We start from the raw sequence: 25,051 nt of genomic DNA on the forward strand, positions 1-25,051 counted from the left end.
AAAGGTGATAAAGGTGAGACAGTCTTTACTGACTTCACTTATTAGAAACCATCAACCCAAACCAGGCACAGTGGTGTGCACCTATAATCTCAGCTACTTTGAAGGTTGAGGCAGGAAGATCACAAGCTCAAGGCCAATCTGGGCAACTTAGTGAGACCATGTCTCAAAATAAAATAAAAAGAACTGTGTGCATAGCTCAGTGGTAGAGACTTGCCAAGCATACATAAATCCCTGAGTTCAAGCCCCAGTACTACAAGAGAGAGAGAGAGAGAGAGAGAGAGAGAGAGAGAGGGGGAGAGAGAGAGAGAGAAATTCAATTGTCTTAGAATCTTTTAACATATTATATTACAGCCTGTAACCTGAAAACATCACATCATACTTTACTAGGACATATGCAATATAGATTAAAAAAAAGAAATTTGATGGGGAGTCTAAGTCTTAAGTTCTAGATATAAACTCACTTATAACCTTGCTTTCTTGAGAGGAAACATGTTCCTTGTGCTAAATTTCAATCTACAAATGGTAAACTTTTAACTAGTAATTTTTGCCTGAATTCCTAATGCATTTCCTATAGAAGACTCAGTTCTGTATAAATATGTAAATTTCTATTATTTGGTGGTGTTTTCCATCTACACATTGCTTTATCTAGCCATTTATTTGGTTATTGCTAACTCATATGGACATTCAATAATTTCCATTTGTCTACAAACAACACCCTTCCTCCTATTTGAGGAAGCCCACTTCCAAATACATATAACCAAAGCAACACTGTAAAACTTGACATATGACATATAACATAGTCTACTGCATGTACCCTTTGAAAATATATTAGCCCTATTGTCTCCCTAAACCAGTGAAGAGCTCTGAAATTTCTATTTCATCATTTTCACCATAACTCTTAAGACAGTCTGTCACACCCAGAGCAGTGAAAATGCTTTATCCAGCACATGTCTTGAATTTCACTATAGAAAATGTGGCTGCCATCTGCCTGGAGTGAAGACTTTGGCCTTCCAGAAACAATCTCTTGGTTGCTGAGTGACCTGAGGCATGCCACTCACCTGGCAAAATAAGCCAACTGCTCAAAGGCCGAAGGCCTAAAATATCAGGCTGCACAAATAAGAGTGAGCAGCACATTTCATCTTGGCTGTTAAGCTTGGAGTCATTGGAAAGCCAGTCTCCTATCAATCATTTCTGCAGCCCCATGAAGCAGGTGATAAGCTCTATTCCGGGTTGAGTCCTCACCCAGAACATGATCCAATGGTTAACAAATCACATTCCTCTTTTCTCTGATATCAATAGTTCTTGCTGTCCCCTCAACTTTTCTAAAGCCCTTCCTTTTTCATATTGTATCTGATCTTGGAGAGTATTCTCTTTCCTACTAAAATTTACCCATCATGTGCCTCTAAAACATTTAATAACTCTTATTGATTCTAGGCACTGTGATTGGGTCCAGTAATTAAGGTGCAACTGTCTCCAGTAACTCAATCCCAAGATATGCAAACAAATGGCTAAGGGGAAATATGTACAACATCTCAACTGCTGGTGTGGATAAGAGGCTGCAACAGCTATTTTCTGTCATTTATTCTAATCTAAATCGATAGAGCTCAGCATACAGAGTATACTTGCAAAAAACCCAAATCCACAGATGCCACCAATTCCCTCTCACTCAGCCCCCTGTGGTTCCCTGGCTGTCACTCGCAAAGATGCTAGGAAACCCAGAAGTTCTGCAAGATGTTGAGAAGGAAAAAGCAAAGAGGTCTGACCCACGGGCAGATGCACTGGCAAGTCCTCTCTGAAGAAGGTACAAACTGACCCCCAAATATTGTCCCTGAAAGGGCAACCATGTCTTGTAGCTCCAGACTTCAGTGCTTGAATTTTCCCAATTAAAGATTCATCCTAAGGGTTAAAGGGCTAAGATGGCTTTGATTCCTCCGTATGGTTTCTCTCTCAACATATGCTGGAGAACTTTGTCTCCAGGAAATAGGAGTGTGGTTTGCAGGTGGGGAAGGGGAGGGTGGGAAGATGGGCAGTTATGAATTCATTGTATATTAGGACAGGCCTGAGTGAGAGGGCTTGGGGGGACCAGAAGATATTAGAAGGATGGAGAGAGAAAGGAAAAATTTGCAGTTTTTTAACTTATTTCAATTGCCAAAACTGTCCTGTTACCAATAGTAGCAACTCTTTTGTTTTCCTTCTGTGCTTCCATACTGTACAAAACAGAAGCTTTATGTATATCTAAAAAGAACAAATAGCTGGGCGTGGTGGCACACGCTCAGGAGGCTGAGACAGGAGCATTGCGAGTTCAAAGCCAGCCTCAGCAAAGGCGAGGCACTAAGCAACTCAGTGAGACCCTGTCTCTAAATAAAATACAAAATAGGGCTGGGGATGTGGCTCAGTGGCTGAGTGCCCCTGATTTCAATCTCCTGTACCAAAACAAAACAAATAAAAAGAATAAATAAAATTAAAAAAAAAAAAAACAATAACCAGAACAACAACAAAAACCAGCACCATGTCTCTAAAACTTGGAACTTAAATCTTGATTATTTTTCAAAAGGTTTTTTTTTTTTTTTGAGGGGTACTGGGGATTGAATGCAGGGGCACATTATCACTGAGCTACATCCGCAGTCCTATTTATTGATTTATTTAGACAGGGTCTCGTGAGTTGCTGAGGATGGCCCTGAACTTGTGATTTGTGATCCTTCTGCCTCAGCCTTCCCATTATAGCATCATTTCTCACTGGAAAACTTTCTGGTTTCAAACAACAAATTCTCAGAACACCAAAAAGTTGATCAATGAATTGCAGTTAGATAGGAGTAAGAAGCCCTGGTGTGCTGTTCCCCTGTGGGGTGACTATAGATAGAAATTGTGGACTGTATCTCTTCAAAAAGCTAGAAAAGAGGATTTTGAATGTTTTCACTATAGAGAAGTGATAAATGAGGCTGGAGATGTAGCTCAGTGGTAGAGCCCTTGTCTCGCATGCTCAAGACCCTGGATTTGATTCCCAGGACCACACACAAAAAAAGTCACAAATGTTTGAGGAGATAGACATGTTTAGCCTGGTTACACATATACAGGTATTGAAACATCACAGGGTACCCCATTAACATGTACAATTTTTATGTGTTATATATCAGTTAAATTTATGTTTAATTTAAATCTAATTTTAAACTAAATAATAAATTTTTACATATGTAATAGAATAGTACATAAGACATTTCTATATTGGGGATTGCTTCATTGATAATTATGATTAATTTATTTTACAAGGAAATCAAGAATTCCTACAAATGGACACGTAGATAAAAATCAACTAAACTTCACAATTACAATCAAATCATTTGTCAAATCCCCTAAGTTCATTAAAGCTTTGGATACCATCAGTTATCAAGTGGAACTCTATCCTTACAAATATAGATATCAACAAGCAGCCATTTCGCCCATGCCATAACTCGCATTGGTACAATAAACGGGTACAATAAACTGTACACAAGATTGAAAATTCTTTGAGGGCACAGATCACATAGAAATCATGTTTGGAGCCCAGACATCTCCTGGCATATAATAATCACCATGTAGCTTTACGAATATCAATTCTGTAAGTATTCAGTGAATGTTGAGTGATACAAGCAATGAAGGAGAGCCTTGATATTATGCTCACCATAAACTATTGACTGAATATGAACCTTCGATATCCACTTATATTAATTATAACTGATCAATACCTCTTCCCTGTTCTTGCCTTTTTTACTCAGAACCTTTCTTTTAAAGCACAAAGCAGATAAGATTTTTAGGGTTTTCTGCTTGCTTTGTTTTGTTTTTTTAAGGAAAGTCTTCTCTGGGTGTTTGCTTCAATTTTTTGAACTCCTTGACACAGCCTGCTGGAGGACAATAAACATCCTCACCTTGTGTCAAAGAATGTTTTCCTCTGGAGGAAAACGAAAATTTTGTAAATCCACATGAATCCCTAATATTGTATCTTTTGGTTTAAAGAAACTTCTAGAGCATTCCAGGTCATAAAACCGGGCAAATAATCTTCTAGAATAAAACCCCTGAGATGAGTTTGGTATGAAATAAAAGGGGTTGATAATGGGCCAGAATCTTCCCAATAAACTGCCCTATGTGTAAATGGAGATTAGATTCCTGTTTGACCTGCTTTATTGCCCTTGTTTTAATCACAGTGTATTTGTAATCACTGTGCTTTTGTATTTTTAAATGAACTCATTTTCATAGTAGCTCTGCTCATGAGATTAAAGAATTGCTAACTAATCGTTCCAAATAAGCAGAGTAATTCTCTCTGGCTCTGCCTGGGGCTCCCTGCAGTGGTGCCCACTGCCTGGTCTTCCATCATGGAAACGTCAAGCCTGACCCCTGCAGGTGAATAACTGAAATGCACACCTCCAATCAAATCTGCTCTTTCTTTTAACATCCCATCAAGTTCTGAAAATAAGAACACCCACACTAAGCACAATAAGGATATTGATGACATTGATATATGTTGGACATTCCTTTCAGAAGTTTGCTTTTGGAAAGTAGCAACCACTTGATTAAAAAAATTTAAATTACATCTGCAAAATACTCTGATGTGGTCAGCCATTAATTCTTTTTGCCTATTAGAAAAATACAAACGATTTAGATGAACTGGAATCCTCAAATCATGTGGGTTTAAAATATCCTGATTTGGCCCCATCTTTTTCTAATCAAACAGATTGCTCTTTGTCCAGTGACCAAATCCCCCCCTTTCACCAATGCACAGCCCAGGTTGCCATAGCTACCTTGGATGTCTATTTACCACACAAGGGATCAAAGCCAGGAGACATCCACATACACACTTAGCCTTAAAACTTGCTGGAATGTCTGAGGATAACATACAACTACCAATTAAGGGATTTGCTTGTAGCCCATGTGGTCCATAGCCAAGCAATCTACAAGCACAAGTCACAGCAAATGGCAAGGCAAAGCCAAATTGAAAAAAAATTATTTAAAAAAAAAAAAAAAACAATAAAGGCCTGTCTTTAAATTGACAGTGGGTCCTACAATGATAACATTTTCTGAAAGAGAGATAGCAGGGAAGAAATTAAAATTTCAGCATATGTTGAAGACATTGAGCTCTCTAAACCATGTGCAAAAACTTAAAACATCTGCTGAAAGGGAATGTTTCTCTGATGCATATTTAAAATTCTGGTTAGAGTATCTTCCTATTAGATGTCATAAAAGTGGACTGATCTCAGTGTTGGGACAAATGAGAACAGAAAGGCCTTTTGAACATTTAAAGGCCTGACTTTCAAATGAAGGAAACCACACAACACATTTGGGACACTACATGCTGATTACAGAATGATAAGAAAATGGATGTTACAGGAGAGGTTCTGTGTGTGTTCCTAGAATGCATTTTCAGATCCCAAACCTACACAGGTAATCTTTCTGGGTAGGTGAATATTTTCCGCAGACACTTGCACATGTGTCTCTTTATACTTAACCTTTCTGTGCCTTTGCCTCACCATTTGTTCAATGAGGATCAAATTGCCCTTCATTTTCTCCTGGGGATGTGACAGAGAATAAATAGATCATGTTTGTAAAGGGCTTTCTAATCCTCCAAGGAAAGATTAATACGAAGACTTTCATTATTAAGCCAGATGTCCTTGGGCATTTTAATTCCAATCTAAAGAATGCAAAAGGGGCTAATCAAACGGAGTCACAGCCTCCTTGGAACGGCAGCATCCTAGTCTTGCAAGAATTTAGCAGCTATGTGACTCATTTCAGTGGATCAGAAATATAGCCTACACCTCTCAGAGTTTTCTCTGAAGTTTTCAGGGTTCTAAAAGCACAAAATATGTCTAGTAGACAATTTTTTAAAAAATAATTTTAGTTGTCAATGGACCTTTATTTATTTATATGTGGTGCTGAGAATTGAACCCAGTGCCTCACACATGCTAGGCAACTGAGCCACCACGGAGCCACAACCTCAGCCCTCTGGTAGACAATTTTGTCATGAGAAATCTGATTCTTTCTCCCAGCTTGATAATGAAGTATTTGTCCCTCCCCTGTGTAGGGACAATAGGTAGCTCACTACTTGGGGAAGATATTTGCAGTTGTGGGAATGCCATACGCAAACCTGTTGTTTTTGGCCGGGCTTCCAGAACAGGTGGCCATGCCTTTCCTTTTGCCTGGGAACATAGCAAATTCCTTCTCAAGGAAGGTTCAGGAAAATTTCCCATTTACAATTAGAGTGCAGAGAAAGGTTGGCACATGCTTTAAAATTAGGAAGTCATACTTTTTTTGCCCTAACTCAGTGTGGCCTTACCAACCCTCAAAGAATTCTATCCTACAGGGTTCCTTTTCTGCCAACCTGGCAGAATCCCAAACCCCTTTGAACCTTATAACTAGCCAGACAGCTTTCTAACTCATTTGGCAATTTCTGGCTACCTTGGATTTCTGGCTAGTCAGTGGCAGGGGTCTCTTCTGGGCTGCCACACCACTGTTCAGTATTTGTGCAGCCCTAGGGACAGATCACTCATCAACAAAAAGATTGAATTTCATTGCTGAGCTGATGACACATGGGTCGGTTTGAAAGTTAACCCTGCAAATCCAGCTGGGGTTGCTGGGCTGGGATGACAAATTGACTGGTGGGTGCAATTCACCCTGCCTGGATGTAGCAGTCAAGTTTTCCCCACATGAAACTAGAATCAAGCTGGAATCAGCCCATGCAATAATGCCACCATCTCAGTTCCCCCTGCATTCTTTTTCTGGAACTAACTGTCTGGGTTTCTTGTATGAACAAAGATCCTCTCCCTCTCTTCTAGATCCTTACTCCATCCCATCCTCTTTTCAATACCCAATGGGCAAAAAAATTAGGTGTATAGAGATGTGGGATAAAAAGTTGTTCATTCATTAAATAAATAAGGAATTACTACATATATACTTGTATCCTTAAAACTTGAATACTGGGCTGTTTTCCAACCTCATATAAAATGCCACAGCTATTCATGGGAAAAACCATCCCAAGCTTGGGCATCAGGCAAAGGGAATGCCATCATACCAGAGGAATTGTGTGGGCACAGGGATTCTGGAAATTGAGCTCAGATACCACGGAGGAGAGGACAGGTGGCTCCACGCAGGATCAAATGACTTCTTTGTTCCGGCTTAGTCAACAATGTTTTTGCTTTCCCCTTTTTTCCTCTTTAATCCTTTCCAGTTTGCCTTCTCGCTCCTTTCCCCCAACCCATCTGATTACTAGACATTAAAAGAACGAGCCTGGATTGTGAGTTTGTTAAACTTAAAGAAAACCAGCCTCCGCCCAGTCTCTAGCAAGGCAAATGCAATTCATTGAAAGCACACGGCATTGCATGTGCTTTTCTGCACTCACTGAAACTTGCCAAGCATGCTTGCTCAAAGAGCAAACAAGGGGACAAGAGGTTGAGGGTCTCTACCCCTGACCATACCATAGGGTCCTCTTTCACCCCCCCCCGCCAAGCTGCAAGAAAGGGAAAGTTCCAAATGCTCTGTCCCATTTACAATGGAGAAGGTTCACTCCCCCCGACCCACCCCAAAGTAGGCAACAAAGTGGCAAGTACTCACCCCATTTTGGGGAAAAAAAAGTGAAGAGCTTTTCTGGTGAGAATACAGATGCTAACTTTCCCACCCAGATTTATTAGCCCTGGCCAAAGTAACATTACTCTTCCATAATCTCTGCCCTTCTCAACCTACTGGTATGGCTTTCCAGTCTTCTCTTCTCCTTATATGAGTATTGATCTTGACATTTAAATATTGACATAAGATTCTTCCATAACTTTGATGGAGTTGTAAATTACACCCTTTTCTTGGGCTTACTAATCCACTCTTTTCTTTCCTTTCCTTTCTAAACGGTAAAGCTATAAACCTCTGCCTGGGCTGATAAGGAATTTTATCATCCTGCCCCAGAGCTAAGGAAGAAACTGCTGGTTTAGAATTCTTTTCAAAGGCTCCTTTAAGTAATCCCCAAGCCCTTTCTCTGCTCATTACTTTCAAGGCTGTCTATTCACGTCCAGAAGCAATACAGTTCCCAAACTGCTAGAACAGAGCAAACAAATCTGCATTTTTCTGGAAGGGTTGTGTGTACCATTCGGACTGGTTACGCCTTCTCAGCCATAAACACACTAAGTGCTCAGAACTGGGAGCTAAAATGAGATAAGCGGCCCCCTGTAACTCTTTTTCAGGATATTCAGTTGTCTGTATTCTAACCCAAAGCACACGAAAGAAGCTAAAAGCTTGAGATACATCCTGCACAATACATCTCAGCAGCCGTAAACTGGAATGTATTTACGTATTCTACAAATCGCTTTGAGTCCTTTACAATCACTGCCTGACTTCATCAACCACCATTAGAGGCAAAATTGGGGACGGGTGTGGAGGGATGGGTGGTGGGGGGCCCCCCAGGTAATCTGTTTCTTGGGTCGCCTAAGGAAAATGCATCCGTGTCTTTCCTCGGACAGGCATCTGCTAACTCCTCAAGCTCTCGGGAGTAACAGGTCGCAGGAGTCCCGCGCTGCGCCCTCCCTCTCCGGCGCCAGCCCAGCGCAGCCGCCAGCCTTACCTGCCTCATGTTTAGAATTCCATGACCCATCCGGCAGGGAGCAAGCTGCATGGAAGCCCACGCCGCAAGCCTTTAGTGCAGACACTAAAGCCAACAGAAGCCCGCGAGACAAAAGCAACTCGGTGAAATCCACAGGCAGCAAGGAGCACGTTTTCGTCCTCTTTTTCTTTGATCTGTTGCTACACGCACTCTGCCCAAGACAATGTCAAGTTTCTCAACCTTTTCTTTCCCAGCCTATGAAAAGTCGGGCGCAGAGAAGCGAGGACCGCCTGGCTCTTATTTCAAATCAGTTCTCAGGGACGTCGTAGGCGGCTGGCTTGGGCCGCGGAGGAGCCTCGCCAATCAGGAACAGGGGGTGGTCCTGGGAGCCAGTGAGGCTGCCTCCGCGAGGATTAGGGTAGCTTTCAGGAGTCAAATGACTGGAAGCAGCTGGAAACAGTGCCCAGAGCTCCCAAAGTAAAGGATGAGTTCTATTATCTAACAGTCCTGCGTCTGCTCAAAGAATAACTAGCTTCGGGCTTTAAATCCTTGCATTTTTAAGAGCTCCCTAGAAGCATTAAAACATTTGGAAAGTGCAGAATTATTTCAGCCAGGAAAGTTCAACACTCAGTACCCAAGGGTATTTTTAAAAGAGTATCTTGCACTGGATACCTACTTCTGCAAAGACATTGGAGAGGAAAACAAATTGTTATGTTAACACTTTAACTGAAACAAGCTCTCAAAGGAAGGAGCTGCTACCCACCTCATCTCCATAGAAACTGAAGATCCACTCTATGAAAAACAAATCTTAATGGGGCTGTGCACACACATATTTTGAAATACAGCAAATGAACAAGGATCTTTATCAATGAGGACCCAAGGCATAATTTCAAATAAAAATCTCAATAGAACAATAAATGCTGACTTTTCTAAACAATATTAAGGAAACTTTAATTCCATCTCTAATATGGCTGGCTGACTTGTATGTTTCTAAAAGCAACACTGACATTTTTGTTAAGAAAAAAGTTAAAAATAAGTGCATCTACCTTTCACTATGGTTTCCCTGACCTACACAAGGTTCATCTGCTGAGCTTACTAACAGAGACAAACTGGGATATCATCTCAGCAGGATGGCAGGAGAACCAACTGGCTTCTTAGAAACTTCAACCCAGACTTAAAAAGGAATTTCCAAAGTTTGCTTTCTTAACTCCTTTTAAACAGTAACTCTTTCCAACCCTTAGTATGATTTCAATGAAAATCTACCTCTTGGATTTCATGAAAGAGCAAGTTGAGCAAATACCACTTTGTATAGATCAAATAATATTTTTTCCCAAAGTGGTGACCACAAATTTGTGAGGATAATTCAATAAATACTTTAAATTTTTTTGGTATTAGAGAAAAAGACAACTTAGTAAATAATGAGTCATTGGCTTCAGGAGTGTCTTCCACATGGGTTCAATATGTGTGAGCTTGGCCCAATTCTATGAAAATTTGCCATCCTGCTGTGTGTTCACAATCTGCCTACTGTCCACAACCCTATCCCAGCCCCAACCCCACCTGAGCACCACTTCTTTTACTTCAGAGCCCTTCACTAAGCCCAAGATCAGTGCTTGTGAACCTTGGCACTACTGACATCAGGATCAGTAATTATAGTGGAGCCACTCAATGTGCTATGGCATGTTTAGCAATATCCCTAAACTCTGCCCACTAGGTGCCAGTAGAACCTCCATGGTCAGGACAATGGATAATGTCTCCCGACTTTACCAGATATTCCCTGGGTAGCAAAATCATGCATTGAAAGGTTAATTCTTGAACTTGAGACTCCAAGGAAATTTCTAGGAAGTCTGTTAAAAATGTAAATCCTTAGGGCCCTTCTCTAAGGGAATCTGACTGGTAGGTTTGCAGAGGAGCCTGAGAAACAAATTCCTACTGCTGAAGGACTCTGATTCACTTTTAAAAGAGAGACTGCACCTATCCTGGCCCTAGGCATAACCTAGTCCCAGAACATAGGAAGCTACCAGGCCTGCTACCACTGGAGTTAGAACCCACCACACATCTATTTATTTAACAGAAGCTTCTCAGAAGTGTATGTTGTCATCACGTCAAAGGTATATATACACATATGTTAGGATTTTCTCTCTCAAGGCTGGTGCCCTTTCAAAGTTTCTGCCACTTTTCTCTCCTTTGACCCATTCTCGCATCATCCTATGATCTCAAATGTCGATATTCTTTAGTGGTTCCCCTAATGCCCCAAGAAAAAGTAATGTCTCCCTTCCTTCTATGCTCATAAAGCAGCTTCTACAACACCAGTGGTATGCAGTGTTTTAACAACCAGCTCTCAAAATAAATAAGTAAATATTTGTAGTAGTAAATAAGTAAATAAGTAAAGATTTGTAGTAGTCCTGCCAATTTCCATGGTATAAATACTCCTTCCTTCCTACAGTGAGGAGAAGGGCTGAACTTGGAGTTGGAAAGGAGATGGGAAGCACCAGCTGAGCAGACCATGATCTGTCTCTGCTGATTCATTTCCAAACTGAAATGCAATCATATATTTTTGAGTCTCTCTCCTATATTTAGTGTGAATGTCTCAATGGCAAGTATATACACAAAGGCACATCAATGTTTATAGCAGTTCAATTCATAATAACTAAGCTATGGCACCAACCTAGGTGCCCTTCAATAGATGAATTAATAATGAAAATGGAATATTACTCAGCCTTAAGGAAGAATAAAATTATGGCATTTGTAGGTAAATGGATGGAACTGGAGACTATCATGCTAAGTGAAATAAGCCAGTCCCCAAAAAACAAAGTCCAAATGGTCTCTCTGATATGGGGATGCTAACACACAATAAGCAGGGGAAGAGGGTAGAAGTTCACTGGATTAGATAAAAAGAGTGAAGGAACAGAGGGGAGATGGAAATAGGATAGGCAGTAGAATAAATCAGACATAATTTTCCTGTGTTCATATATGAATACATAACTAGTGTAATTCCACAATATATTCAACCACAAGAATGGGATCCTAATTAGAATAAGTCATACTCTATGTATGTATGTGTCAAAATACACTCTACTGTCATGTATGTCTAAAAAGAACAAATTTAAAATCAAAGAATGGTATCTTATATATCTTTGTAACCTCAGCTATTTTCACCTACCTTCATGTACAAACATTATAGAATGAAAACAAAATGTAGTGACTAGCTTTCCCCTACACATGGAGAATAATCAAAACTCTGCCACTACTACATTATGGAAGAGGAAGGAATCTTTTGGAAAATACAACTCTTACAGTTACCTTTTTACCATAACTTAGGATCTATTCTGAACTTCTGACAACAGTAAACATAATGCCTTCTCCCACCTTAACACTGCTATGTTCAAGCTATATCTAGATTGGAGTGGGGAAGAGACCATCCTCTAGCACAGAACCCCAACTTCATGGACATGTTCATGAGACAATGTATTTTTGTGGTTTTATATGAAGGTACACATACATTTGCATCTGTATACTTATACATCTTCTCAGCTACTGAGCTAGGACTTTGAGGAGGAATCTCTATAATAATCTCTGGTAGGTAAATGAAAGGGGATAAGAAGTAAGAAGTATAAGTAAGAAGTACAGCTATTGATGATGCTTACCTCCATTATTTTCTCATTATGTATTAAGACAGGAATGCTAATGGTGGTGTCTTGGCTATTATGAGCCAAGCACTGTGCCAGGCACATCACAATGTGCACCATTTAATTGCCATCCAAATACCAAAAGGTAGGAATCACCAGTGGTAGGCAGGATTATTGGGGCAAAGAAAAGATACTCAAGTCTTACCTTCATGAATGGTTTTACCAAGAATCAAACCTAAGTGTATCAGATTAGAATCATTCTGATTTGTGCCTGCTGTGGTCTGAATGTTTGTCCCCTCACCCCAAATTCACATTTTGAAATCCTAGCCTGCAATGTGATGATGTTAAGAGGTGGGGGCCTTTGCAATGTGATTAGGTCATTATAACTCTGACTTCATGAATGGGTTAGTTAGAGCCCTTATAAAAGAGGCCTGAGGTTGTCTGTTTGCCCTTTCTGCCCTGTGAGGATACAGAAACAGGCACCATCTATGGAGCAGAGAGCAAGTCCTTGATCTTGGACTTCCCAGCCTCCAATATTGTGAGCAATAAATTTCTATTGTTTATACATTACCCAGTCTAAGATACTTGGTCTAATAGCCTGAACTAAGTGTTATATAATACGCTGTCTCCAGAAATGATTTGGACGACCTCTAAGAAAAGTGAATGATGGAAATAAGTGAAGTCTTCTTTTGCATTTACATATAAATATAACTTTCTAAAATGTTAAATGAAGGGCTGGGGTTGTGGCTGGTGATAGAATGCTCACCTAGCATGTGTGAGGCCTGGGTTTGATCCTTAGCACCACATAAAGATAAATAAATAAAGGTATTAAAAATGTTAAATGAAATGAATAGCCCTTTGGGGGTTTCCCATTGAGTGAGGATTTCATAATCCACTGGTAACAGTATAAGCCAGTAAAGTGAAGCAAGAAACTTGCTTCCCCCAAAGAAATGGATGTTCTGATCCCAAGTCTGTGATTAACAGTTTGCAAATGTTAGCTAAAAGGATGTTCTAAATCTTGACAGTGCTTCCTTTAAAAAACAGCCCAGATGATAATCCTCTACAGTTTTGTGTGAGTTTGGTTATACACAGTCCTCTGCAGCAAACTGAACATAAGTTTCTGGGTGGATATTAAGAGACAGGCCCTACTTAGATACAGATGAACATTGATACACACTCCTGAAGGATAACTAACCATACCTGTGCCACTTCCTTCAATGATTTAATAGGTCAAAGCCTACAGAATGGTGAAAAATTGTTGAACTGGGCATGGTGGTGCACTTCTGTAATGCCAGTGGCTCAGGAGGCTGAGGCAGGAGGATCACAAGTTTAAAGCCGGCCTCAACAAAAGTGAGGCCCTAAGCAACTAGTGAGACCCTGCCTCTAAATAAAATACAAAATAGGACTGAGGATGTGGCTCAGTGGTCGAGTGCCCCTGAGTTCAATCCCCAGTACCCCCCGCAAATGGTTGAATATTGTTTTTTTTTTTTTTTGGTTGAATATTGTTAACTTCATATAGTTTATTCTAATGTGTGTCAAGATACATCATCAAAATTCAAGAAAGTCCTTACTTCTGCAGTACACATTGAAATTGGAACAACACAGAGAAGATTAGCATGACCCCTACACAAGGATGGCATACAAATTTGTGAAGCTGGTGACACATGCCTGTAATCCTGGCTACTTGGGAGGCTGGAGCGGGAGGATCACGAGTTTGAGGCCAGCCTGGGCAATTTAGCAAGACCCTTTGTCAAAAAAAAAAAAATTAAAAAGGGCTGGGAATGTGTCTCAATAATAGAACACTTGCTTAGCATGTACATGACCCTGGAGTCTGTGGCACCACCAGAAGAAAAATAAAATCGATGAAATTCAAGCTGATGTTGCTACATAGTCACCTAGAAGAATGTGTCCAGTGTAAGGATACATTCTTGGGGATCTATGAAAATAGTGTTTTTGCTTTTATTCTCCCCAAGAAGTTCTAGAAATCCAGTTGTTTTATTCTTATGATGGCAGAAGAAAATTTGAGAAACACTGTGTTCAAGGTGATTAGTGAAGATAATTTAAGTTGACAACAACATAAGTTCCTGCTTAGAGAAGGAAAATCCTATCTAGAATTCTTATGGAAGCCACAGGAAAGAATTAAGTTTCTGCTCACTGAAGACAGGTCTCATTAAGTTAGTTTCTTTCTGTTGTTAAGGGAAGCAGTGCCACATTACAGTAAGGACAGAGCAAATGGGATTTGGAATCTCTTTGTGGTGCTGACTTGGCTACAACTGACAGATGGACTCCAGGTGAACCAACTGGCATCTCTAAGCCCCAGATTTCTCTGGGGACAGTTGGGCAGATTGAATGAAATCAGGAAGTGTGCCTGGTGCAAGTGCTATTGCTTGTTTCATGAATGTCTCAGATGACTAACTCTGGAAGAAGGGAAGGAATCTGTGAATACAGAAATAAAACACATACACACCAAGAGAAATAGTTTAGGAGAATACCCCCTAAAGGCAGGCTTTCATGCAGGGCAGAACTGACTGAATGGTCATCAGTCAGGGTTTGAAATAAATTAGGCTTGAGAATTCCTCACTTGAAAATTAAAATCTTAAAACAAATCATGTAATTTTAAGTTTCAATTATAACTAATCATTGTATGCATTTAGAGATGAAATGTATAGACAGTTTCTAGATTTTGTTGATTAAGTACAGCTGATTCTTCATTCTCTTTCTCTTAGTAATTTGGTAAATGATGTATGCATGAATTTAGCAAGGACTTTTTGTTCTTTTCATTTTTGTTATGATTTGGGGGATTTTGTTTTTGTTGGTGCTAGGGATAGAACCCAGGGACTCATACATGTTAGGCAAGCGCTCTACCATTGAGATTTACCCACAGTCCCTTTTTTTTTTTTGAGACAGGGTCTTGCTATGTTGCCCAGGCTGGCTTCAAACTCCTAGGATCAACTGATCCTCCTGCATCTGCTTCCCAAGTAGCTGAGACTATAGGCTTCGCTGTACCTGGCTCTAAGGGGTTTTATAGTCTCCTCTCACTCTCAAAATTTGTCTCCATTCCCAATAGAACCCTTCTGCTTCATTTCAACAAAGTAGTATCCACTTTCCAGAGTAATTCTACAATTTCTAAGTAATCTACTTTTTGCCATAATTTTCTATTGGAATTTGTAAGAGGAAAATTATTAAATCAATTTTTGGGAGGGGTACTGGGGAACCCACTGATGCTTAGCCACTGAGCCACATCCCCAGCCCTTTTTTATTTTTTATTTTGAGACTGAGTCTCACTAAATTGCTTAGGGCCTCAAAAAGTTGCTAAGGCTGGTCTTGAACTGGTCTTGAAATCCTCCTGCTTCAGTCTCTCAAGTCACAAGGATTACAGGGGTGCACCACAATGCCTGGCTTGAATCAATTATCTTTTACTAATCTTATTATCTGTTCTTCCTAGATGCTGAGTTCATTGAGGCCTATATCAATCAAGACTCTCCAGAGATGCAGAGCCAGTAGGATGCATAATACACATATAAGATTGTTTCAAGCTTGTATGGCTGTAGGGACTTGCGATTCTGGCATTTATAGGGCAGGTCAGTAGGAGCTGACCCTGTGATCTTGAGGCAAAACTTCTTCCTGGGGGGGAATCTCAATTTTATTGTGAAGGACTTCAACTACTTGGATGAGGCCCACCCACATGATCAAAGATAATCTTCTTAAAGTCAACTAATTGTAGCTGTCAATCACATCTATAAACATCTCCATAGCAAAGTTAATATTTGATTGAAGAAATGGGTACCATAGCCCAGCCAAGTTAAAAAAAAAATCACATAACCCACGCCCAAACATTTATCTCTCCTGCAACAAGTAAGAACGTATTAGTTAATAAATGCTTATTGAACTGTTGCAACTAACAATAATAATTTAAAACCTCTATCAGTAGAAGGCTTCTTCATAAAAGATATAATTTTGCTAAAATATCTATTATATACTTCTCAATGGTATCCCTGGAAGGTAAGAGACATAAAATTTCTTAACCACTGAGCTATATCTCCAGCAATTTTTTAAAATATATTTTATTTTGAGACAGGGTCTCACTAAGTTGTATAGGGCCTCTCTACATTGCAGAGGCAGGCTTTGATATCGTGATCCTCCTGCCTCAGCTTCCAGAGTTGCTGGGATCAGAGGCATATGCCACTGCACCCAGCAAGAGCAATACAATTTTGAGATAAATGATTTCTAATTGACAATTCTATATTATGTCATACTATCAATCAAATGTCAGGATTGTATGAAATTATTTTCACACAAAGTTTGAAAATTTTTGCATCCCATATGTTCCTTTGGCAACCACTCAAAGATGTGTTTTAGCAAAATGAGGGAATTAAACCTGGAAAGATAAGCCAATGAGACTGGGAAAATAGAGGATCCAATATATAGAGAGGTAAAAAAAAGTCCAAGATGATAGAGGCATCATTTTAGAAAGGCCCAATTTTAAATTGTAGCAGGAATATGAAGGACTCTGGGAGGTTTAGATCTCTAAAGAGGAAAAAAAAATGACACTGATAGATTAAATTTGAGGTTTTAAATTAAACAGGTACACACAAATATAAGAAAAATGTGAGGCTATCATTAACTCCAGGAAAAACAAAAACTGCATGAAAACAGAAGCACAGTCATAGAATGCTCCTTAAATTGACAGTGAACTCTGATACTGATATTGTAGCAGAGACAATTGTAGCAGAGACAATTAGTCATCAGTCCAGTATCCATCTTTCCTTTCTTTCTTTACAAAAGAACTTCAATTAATTTAGGGCAGAAATGTGTCCAAATGAAGAATAGTTCCTAGTTTTCCTTACAGGTATGGGTGATTAAGTGAAACTATTATAGACTTCAAAACGGTAATAGAAGCTCCTATGTAGGACTTTGGGGAAAGATCATTAAAGGGGACACACACTTCTCTTTACCCTTCCCAGATTTCCCCATGAGGAATATGTTTGCAAAGCCTAAGGGCCATAAGGAGCATAAACCACATTGTAAAGACTAGATAACAAAAAAGCTAGAAACATCCTGGATTCCTAATGACATTTTGGAGCCTCTATATGAGCCCTGAGTCCTGAACTTCATGTTTTGTGAGAAAAATTAATCACTAATCTGTTAGAACGAGTTTTTTTTTTTTTTTTTAATGTGGTGCAATACATTTGTATATATCTGTCATCATCTTGATTCAAGAATGGTCATTTTTTAACTTTTATTTATTTGTGGTGCTGAGGATAGAACCCAGGGCCTCACCCATGCTAGGCAAATGCTTTCTTGCTAATCTACAACCCCAGCCCTGAACCAGTGTTTTGATATTGGTGTAACTAGGTAAAGTAATTTTGTGACACTATTATATTAGGAAAAGGTGGTGTGGGAATGAAAAGGGATAAATTCCATCTTTCTTTGTTTCTTTTTTTTTGGTGGTGCTGGGGATCAAACATAGGGAAGGATAATTCCCTTTTGATCATATATAGAATGTTAAAGATAATGTCTAAAATTCATAAGCCAAGAAAGAGCAGTAAAAGGATATTATGGGAAATATGGAAGTACATACCAAAGGAAATATTTACCAGTTGAAAATGATTACCCCTAGGGCGGAGAGGGATGGAACAAAGATTGCTGGTTTTCATTATGAGTCTTTAATACATTTGTACTTTGAACATGTATTACTTTGATAAAAATTAAAATTAGTGAAAAATAAAAAGGCACTCACTTGCAATTAAAGCAATTTTTATCCTTAAATTCATTTCCTGTGAACTAACAGTGTTTTATGATTATTTGACCTATGGTTGACGAAAGAGTCATAGTAGACTTTTAGAGAAATTACATGCCTGATGGCCCATTCTGAACCCCCAAGTGTAATGTCACCATGTAGTGCACATATGAGCTGATTGGCATTTCCTGTTTCCTCCACCACAGCTTTAATTTGCTCAAGGTTTATGACTGATTTGCCATGTGTATCCAGAAATACATATATTAGCCCTGATCCAAACTGTTTTAGACAAACATTCTTTTAGATCTCTAGGAATGAAGATTCTACAACCCAGATGCCTTAATAATTCATTAGCGTAATCAAAACTCCTTTTTCCTTCTTACTAATTTAATGATATCATTCTTGATTTAAAATCTGTTTTTTTTGTTGTTGTTGTTGTTGGTAGGTTTAAGTGTGGGTAGGAGTAGCTGGTAACCGTTTTCCATATTATAACCATTTTGCTTTTTATTATTCTTTTATCTCACTTTCCTTAAAGGTGAAAAGGATTAGTCCCTCAGGCTTTTAATATTTTAATGCCCCAAACTGGCTTTTGAATTAGTCCTAGAGATTAAAAAATTAACTTTTGTGAATCAGATCTCAATTTTGCATGTTAGAAACAAGCAAATCAGGCTGGATCATTTATAATAACATGGACATAAGAAGGTGATTAGAAATTTTCATCAAAAGAAGCTGTGCACAGGAATTGCACTCCTTGCTTATAAAAATTCAGTGTTTTATCTTGTAGATTGGCACTTCTCAAATGCCCACAAAGATTGCCAGGATGGTAATGTCATTTCTGATTGGTGAAAACCCTCTTCCACTTCACACATAATAGCTAGACTTGGATTTAAGATGATGATAAAGATAAAAACTACTTATGAATCATGGTTTATACATCTCTTTCCTTTGCTAGACACAGATCAGGGTGTTTTTCATCTCATTTAATAGCTGAGGAAAGACTATTTCCTTATAACTGGTTAGATTTTCCTCTGCTAGTAACCACTTATGAATTCACACATACTGAGATAGGCTATCATTTACTGTTCCCCCATGCAAGATAAATATATCAAATTGTTTCAAGGGGAAAAATGAAAACATTGATTATCAGTGCCCTAGCTTTCTCCATATGTATTAAAGAGGACAATTCTTTTTAACCTAGGGGTGCTCTAACACTGAACTATATCCCCTAGACTCTATAGGATATGCAGATATTTGCCCTCTACACACACACATACACATTGAGACATTCCTAAGACCTTAGCTCCTACTGCTGTCACCATTACTCAGTCTCTTCCAACAAAGACAGGCTCTTTGTGTTGCTCTTTGTCCTGGACTCAGAGTTTCTGAGATCACTCTTCCCTGTGGCTGGATAAGTATGTCACTGTCCATTTCCATAGCTGACAGCCTTGCTTTCTCACTTCCTGAGATCTCTGTTAAAATGTCACTCCATTAAAAAAGATCAATTTGCTAACCCCAATAGCACTCCCTATCTCCCTTACTATATAACCCCTGGCATCATTAGACCTACTACATATTTATTTGTCTCCACTGAAAGTTCTGCTCATAATGGCATGCATAGCCCATTTGTGCCAGTCTATATCACCAGAACCTAGAACAATCCTTGGCATATTGTAGATACTCAGTAAATACTCATTGAATGAATGATTGACTATACTGGCATAAAGAAGGTATACTGTTGAATCTTTGTTAATGTGAAGTTAAGGCATTCAGGTCCCTCGAATTCCTTTGCTTAGAGGAGGTCCTTGTCTCTATGTTTGAGATCTTTTGGATGCCTTGAACATGATGAAAATCAATTCATAGAGATGTATAGATACCTATATGTTGCTAATGAAATCCATGGCTAAACCATTGATGACCCAATTCCCTCTGAATAAGGTAAAAAGCTTCAAGGCTGCATTCAAAACTGTGGGAATGGATCACACAAATACAAGTGTACTATGTTGGGAAAGCCAGCGGGAAATTCTGAATGAAAGGAAATCTCATTCACACTCCTAAAGAAATTTCCCTAAAATCCACATGCTGCCCTGCATAACACAACATCTTTTCCCCTGAGGGCTACCTTATTAATAGGCATATACAATGTCTCTTTCTTACTTACCAATGGTAGGGAGAGCAGAGCCCAAATTTGGAGAACCACTTACAGCAAATAAGAGTTATTAAAGTACACTGATTTGTTTTAAAAGGTAAATAACAAATTCCTGGCTTATCTTGAAGCTGCAAAGTGATTAAAAAAATTGGAGGTGGCTTGCGGTTGGAAATTTCAGTACCATATCAATATCTAAGTGGTAAGATCCCAACAGCCCGGCATGAGGCTCAGGAGATGAGGGAGTGTTTGTGGCCAGTCATGGGTGGACTGGGATTTGATGCCTCATTCCAAAGAGGAACTGCATCTACAGCAGGTTTGCCACACCACTGCTGGAAAGAACACAGCCTCTGAAGTCAGAGATTGGTCCAATTCCTCATATTTCAACCATACACCTGCCGCATATTCCTTGGAGCCTGACACTGAACTGCTCCATGGTAGATATGGGATTTCTTTCATTACCTCCTTTTTAGTTCAGCCCAAATACCTCCTGGTGGGTTTTACTATATTACATAGCACATCTCTCTAGTGTAGATGTCCATATTTTAATTTCGTTAGACCTTTCAGTGGTTTTGTATTCCCTTATTTGGGATAGATTAATTTGCCCAGTTGAAGATGCATTTACCTGTCTGCCAATTGGTTTATTTCTTTTTCTTTTCTTTTGGTACTGGGGATTGAACCCAGGGGTGCTTAACCACTGAGCCACATCCCTAGCCTTTTTTATTTTTATTTTTTTTATTTTGAGACAGGGTCTCTAAGTTACCTAGGGTCTTGCTAAATTGCTGAGGCTGGATTTGAACTTGTGATCTTCCTGCCTCAGCCTCATTCACTGGGATTACAGGCATGTGCCACTACACCTGGCTAATGGTTTGATTTCTGAAGGTGACCATAACAAAATTACCAGGCCCCATACAGTTTAACAGAAATATTAGTAGGGCCTTTTGATACATCTTAGATAATGTAATAAAAAAGAGTATATTTTGCCCAGCGTAGTGGCCCACACCTGTAATCCCAGTGGCTCAGGAGGCTGAGATACGAAGATTAGCGAGTTCAAAGCCACTCAGCAAAAGCGAATCACTAAGCAACTTAGTATACCCTGTCTCTAAGTACAAAATAGGGCTGGGGATGTGGCTCAATGGTTGAGTGTCCCTGAGTTCACCCCCACTCCAAAGAGCATATTGTGTTCATTGTATGATGTTATTTAAATCCCTCACCTTAACATATCAAATACCATAACTATTTACAAAATAGACAATAAAATCCCTTCCTTTTGTAAATAAATACTTCAAAAGAGAATAAAATGAAACCTCATTTGAATATTATTTCTCAGACATTTAGAACTCTTTAATAGAGCTATGAGTGGTGGCTCATGCCTATAAGCCCAGAGACTCAGAAGGCTGAGCAAGTTCAAGGCCAGCCTAGGCAATTTAGTGAGACCCTATCTCAAAGTTAAAAATAAGGGCCAGGAGTGGTGGTACATACTTGTAATTCCAAACGACTTGGGAGGCTGAGGCAGGAGGATCACACATTTGAGGCCAGCCTTGGCAACTCAGCAATACCCTTTCTCAAAAATATATAAAATAGGGGCTGTGGTTGTCGCTCAGTGGTAGAGCACTCACCTAGCATGTGCAAGGCCCTGGGTTCAATCCTCAGCACCACATAAAAATAAAATAAAGATATTGTCTCCAACTACAACTAAAAGAAATATATATATATTATATATATATAATATATATTATATATATATTATATATAATATATTATATATATATTATATATATAATATATTATATATATATTATATATAATATATTATATATAATATATATAATATATATAATATATAATATATATAATATATATTATATATATTATATATAATATATATTATATATATTATATATATATAATATAATATATATATATATATATATATAAATAAATTTTTTAAAAGAAAAATGAGCTGAGGGTATAGCTCAGTGATAGAGTGTAAGTGGGTTAAATACCCAGAACCCCGAAAATACACACACACACAGATAAATGAAAAGAAGGTCCAGGGATATGTGGATCAAGCCCAGAAGTTTATACTATATGTGGGGAAAAACACTGGCCATAAATATTTGATTCAGTATTCCCAATCAATGTACTATAGAACTGTGGCTGGTAGCCCTGGAAAACAGTCTTAGTCCAAAGATCCACCCTAACACTGATATCTGTGTGAACTTGACCTACTTGCATCATTTTTCTCAAAGTTATTGTGAGAATAAAATTGGGTGATTTGTTTAAAAATAATACCATTTTACATTTTGAGTGCTTACTGGATGCCATGCTTTCCTCCTCCTTTTCCCTATTAGAAATGGTACTAATACCATCCTTCTTTTCTGTGAGGAAAAAAATGAGGCACAGAGAAGCAAAGTAACTTACCAAAGTCACATAGCTAGGAGGCCACAGATGCTGAGTTTATATGCTTGGGTTTATTGGCCCCTGAAAACATGCTCTTAACCCATAATACCATGAGAACATAGCACAGAGCTAACACTCAATAATTATAGCTTATAGCCAGGCACAGTGGCCTGTAATTCCAGTGGCTCAGGAGGCTGAGGCAGGAGGATAGCGAGTTCAAAGCCAGCCTCAGCAAAAGCAAGGTGCTAAGCAACTCAGTGAGACCCTGTCTCTAAATAAAATACAAAATAGGGCTGGGGATGGGGCTCAGTGGCTGAGTGCCCCTGAGTTTAATCCCCAGTACCAAAATAATAATAGCTTATATTATGATCAGGTCACAATAACAATCTCTAGCACTCAGTTTTGTGTGCACACAGCTCCACTTGGAATCATCACATAACTCAACTTGCATCTGTGCCTCACTTTCTCCAGCTCTATTTTGGGTAAACAATCTGCATTCTTTCTTCCTTGGAATGCACAGATAAGGCCTTAGCTGAGAACATCAAAACAAAACACTCATCATTTGAAAGTTCCCTTAAAAAGGCCTGAAGCACAGGAATCCTTAAAAGTCAGAAAATCCATTACAAGCACGCAAATGTTAGGTTTGTTTTTCTGCCATTAATGACATTTAAGATACTCGTTAATGACATTTAAGAAACTGACATATTTACCTGTGTTCAAGATATGGAACAGGAAACAATTGTTGGGATACACTTGTAAGTAGCTCCAGGGCAGGCCACAATTCCTGACATTACCTTACAGTTTGTCATCCTCCTAATCCTGGAGATCTCCATTGGCCCAAAAGTGCTTTCAGATGGGACTTTCCTGCTCCTCTGCATCTTATTTCTTCTAATTAGGGTTGCATTGTCTGGTCTAATGAGTTTCCAAAACTAGTTTTTATTTTATTTAGGGCATGTTTCCAGATGTGTATTTAAGCTAATCAGTGCTAAATAAAAGATAACCTGACCCTGAAGTTGCTGGCAAATACAATCCATAAGAAATTGTATGAATTTAACCCACATATAGCTAAAAAGAAAAGAAAAGCAACTAGATTATACCTAGCAATTTTTTTCTTGTGTATCTTGAGCAAATCACTCAAAATCTCAGTGCTACAGTTTCCTTATTTGGACAATAAAAGCATTAGTTTCCTTGACTGATCACTGAAATCTAGTGACTCAGGCCTAGATAGTCCCTCATAGTTGCCAATTTAGTCAATCTGGGCCAGTTATTTTCCAAAGAGGATGGAGGCAAAGATTTTCATCTCCAACACTCCTTATTTCAGAGATAAGAGATCTCTGATGCATAGCAATAGGTTTAGATGGGTAGTTCTCAAATTGAAGTCCACATCAGGATTCCTGAAGGGTTTGTTATAACACAGGTTACAGTACGCTGTCTCAGAAGTTCTTTAGCAAGTCTGGGGTTGGGGCCTGGAAGTTTGCATTTCTGAGGAGTTCCCAGTTTGGATGGATGCTGCTGGTCTGAGAAATGCTTCTTTAGATCAGGGGTCTGAAACTTTGGCTCTGTAGCCCAAACCTCCCAACCAAATGTTTTGTACAGTCCACCAGCTGAGAATGTTGTTTAACCTTTTCAAATGGCTAGGAGGAAAATTAGAAAAATTGTATTTCATATCCAGATGTAGTGGTGCATACCTATAATCCCAGAAACTCTGAAGACTGAGGCAAGAGGATCATAAATTCGAGGCTAATTGGAACAAATTAGTGAAACCCTGTCTCAAAATAAAAATACAAAGGGCTGGAGATGTAGCTCAGTGTTTGCCTAGCAAATGGGCAAGGCCCTGGTTCAATCTCTAGTAACACAGACAGAAAAAAATAATTCTATTTCATGAGATGTTAAAAGCAAATGACAGCCAGGTGTGGTGGTACACATCTGTAATCCCAGTGACTCAGGAGGCTGAGACAGGAGAATCGCAAGTTCAAGTCCAGCTTCAACAAATTAGTGAGGCCTTAAGTAACTTAGTGAGACCCTGTCACAAAATAAAAAGTTAAAAAAGGGCTGGGGATGTTGCTAAGTGGTTAGGATTCAATCTCTGTACCCCCCAAAAAAATAGTGAATAAATTCAAATTTCAGTATCCATAAAATTTTATTATAATGTAGCCATGCCCATTCAGCCATCATTAAACCCACTGTGACTGGACAGCAGCACAGGTTGCTTGCTCATCAAGTTGGTCCTGACACTGACTAATATAAGCTCCAAGCATGATGTGTTTACATCCCAGAGGGGATAAGAATATGCTACCCCAAAACATGCCTATTTGGGTTATTTTGAGCTAAAGGCAATTGAGAATCAATGGCTATAGAAAGAATTCTTTGCACTCCCCTTATCTGCCTAAAAGCAATGCATAAAATTTTCCTTTGAGGAAGGTGCTCCCCTGTACCAGGGAGAGAAGAGACTCTTATCATGTGAGACAGGGAGTCCTCATCAAGATGAGTTTGCATAAACAGACCTTACCAAAATAGTCCTTATCTTCCATTAGTTTCCTCATATCTTTCCTAGTCACTGCCCCACAACCTAAAACTCTCTTTCCATTGTT

The 25,051-nt window shown here is 39.0% G+C and overlaps 1 protein-coding gene and 1 pseudogene across 1 annotated transcript in view; one reads left to right on the plus strand and one right to left on the minus strand.

Moving 5' to 3' along the window:
* Mid1 (midline 1) overlaps nucleotides 1-25,051 on the minus strand; it is a 354,689-nt gene that overhangs the window by 154,516 nt on the left and 175,122 nt on the right. The gene's annotated exons all lie outside the window — the stretch shown is intronic.
* Nucleotides 13,744-13,842, plus strand: LOC114101523 (U6 spliceosomal RNA; annotated as a pseudogene).

The sequence above is a fragment of the Marmota flaviventris genome, chromosome X (genome assembly GCF_047511675.1).
Source record: "Marmota flaviventris isolate mMarFla1 chromosome X, mMarFla1.hap1, whole genome shotgun sequence".
Classification (NCBI taxonomy): domain Eukaryota; kingdom Metazoa; phylum Chordata; class Mammalia; order Rodentia; family Sciuridae; genus Marmota; species Marmota flaviventris.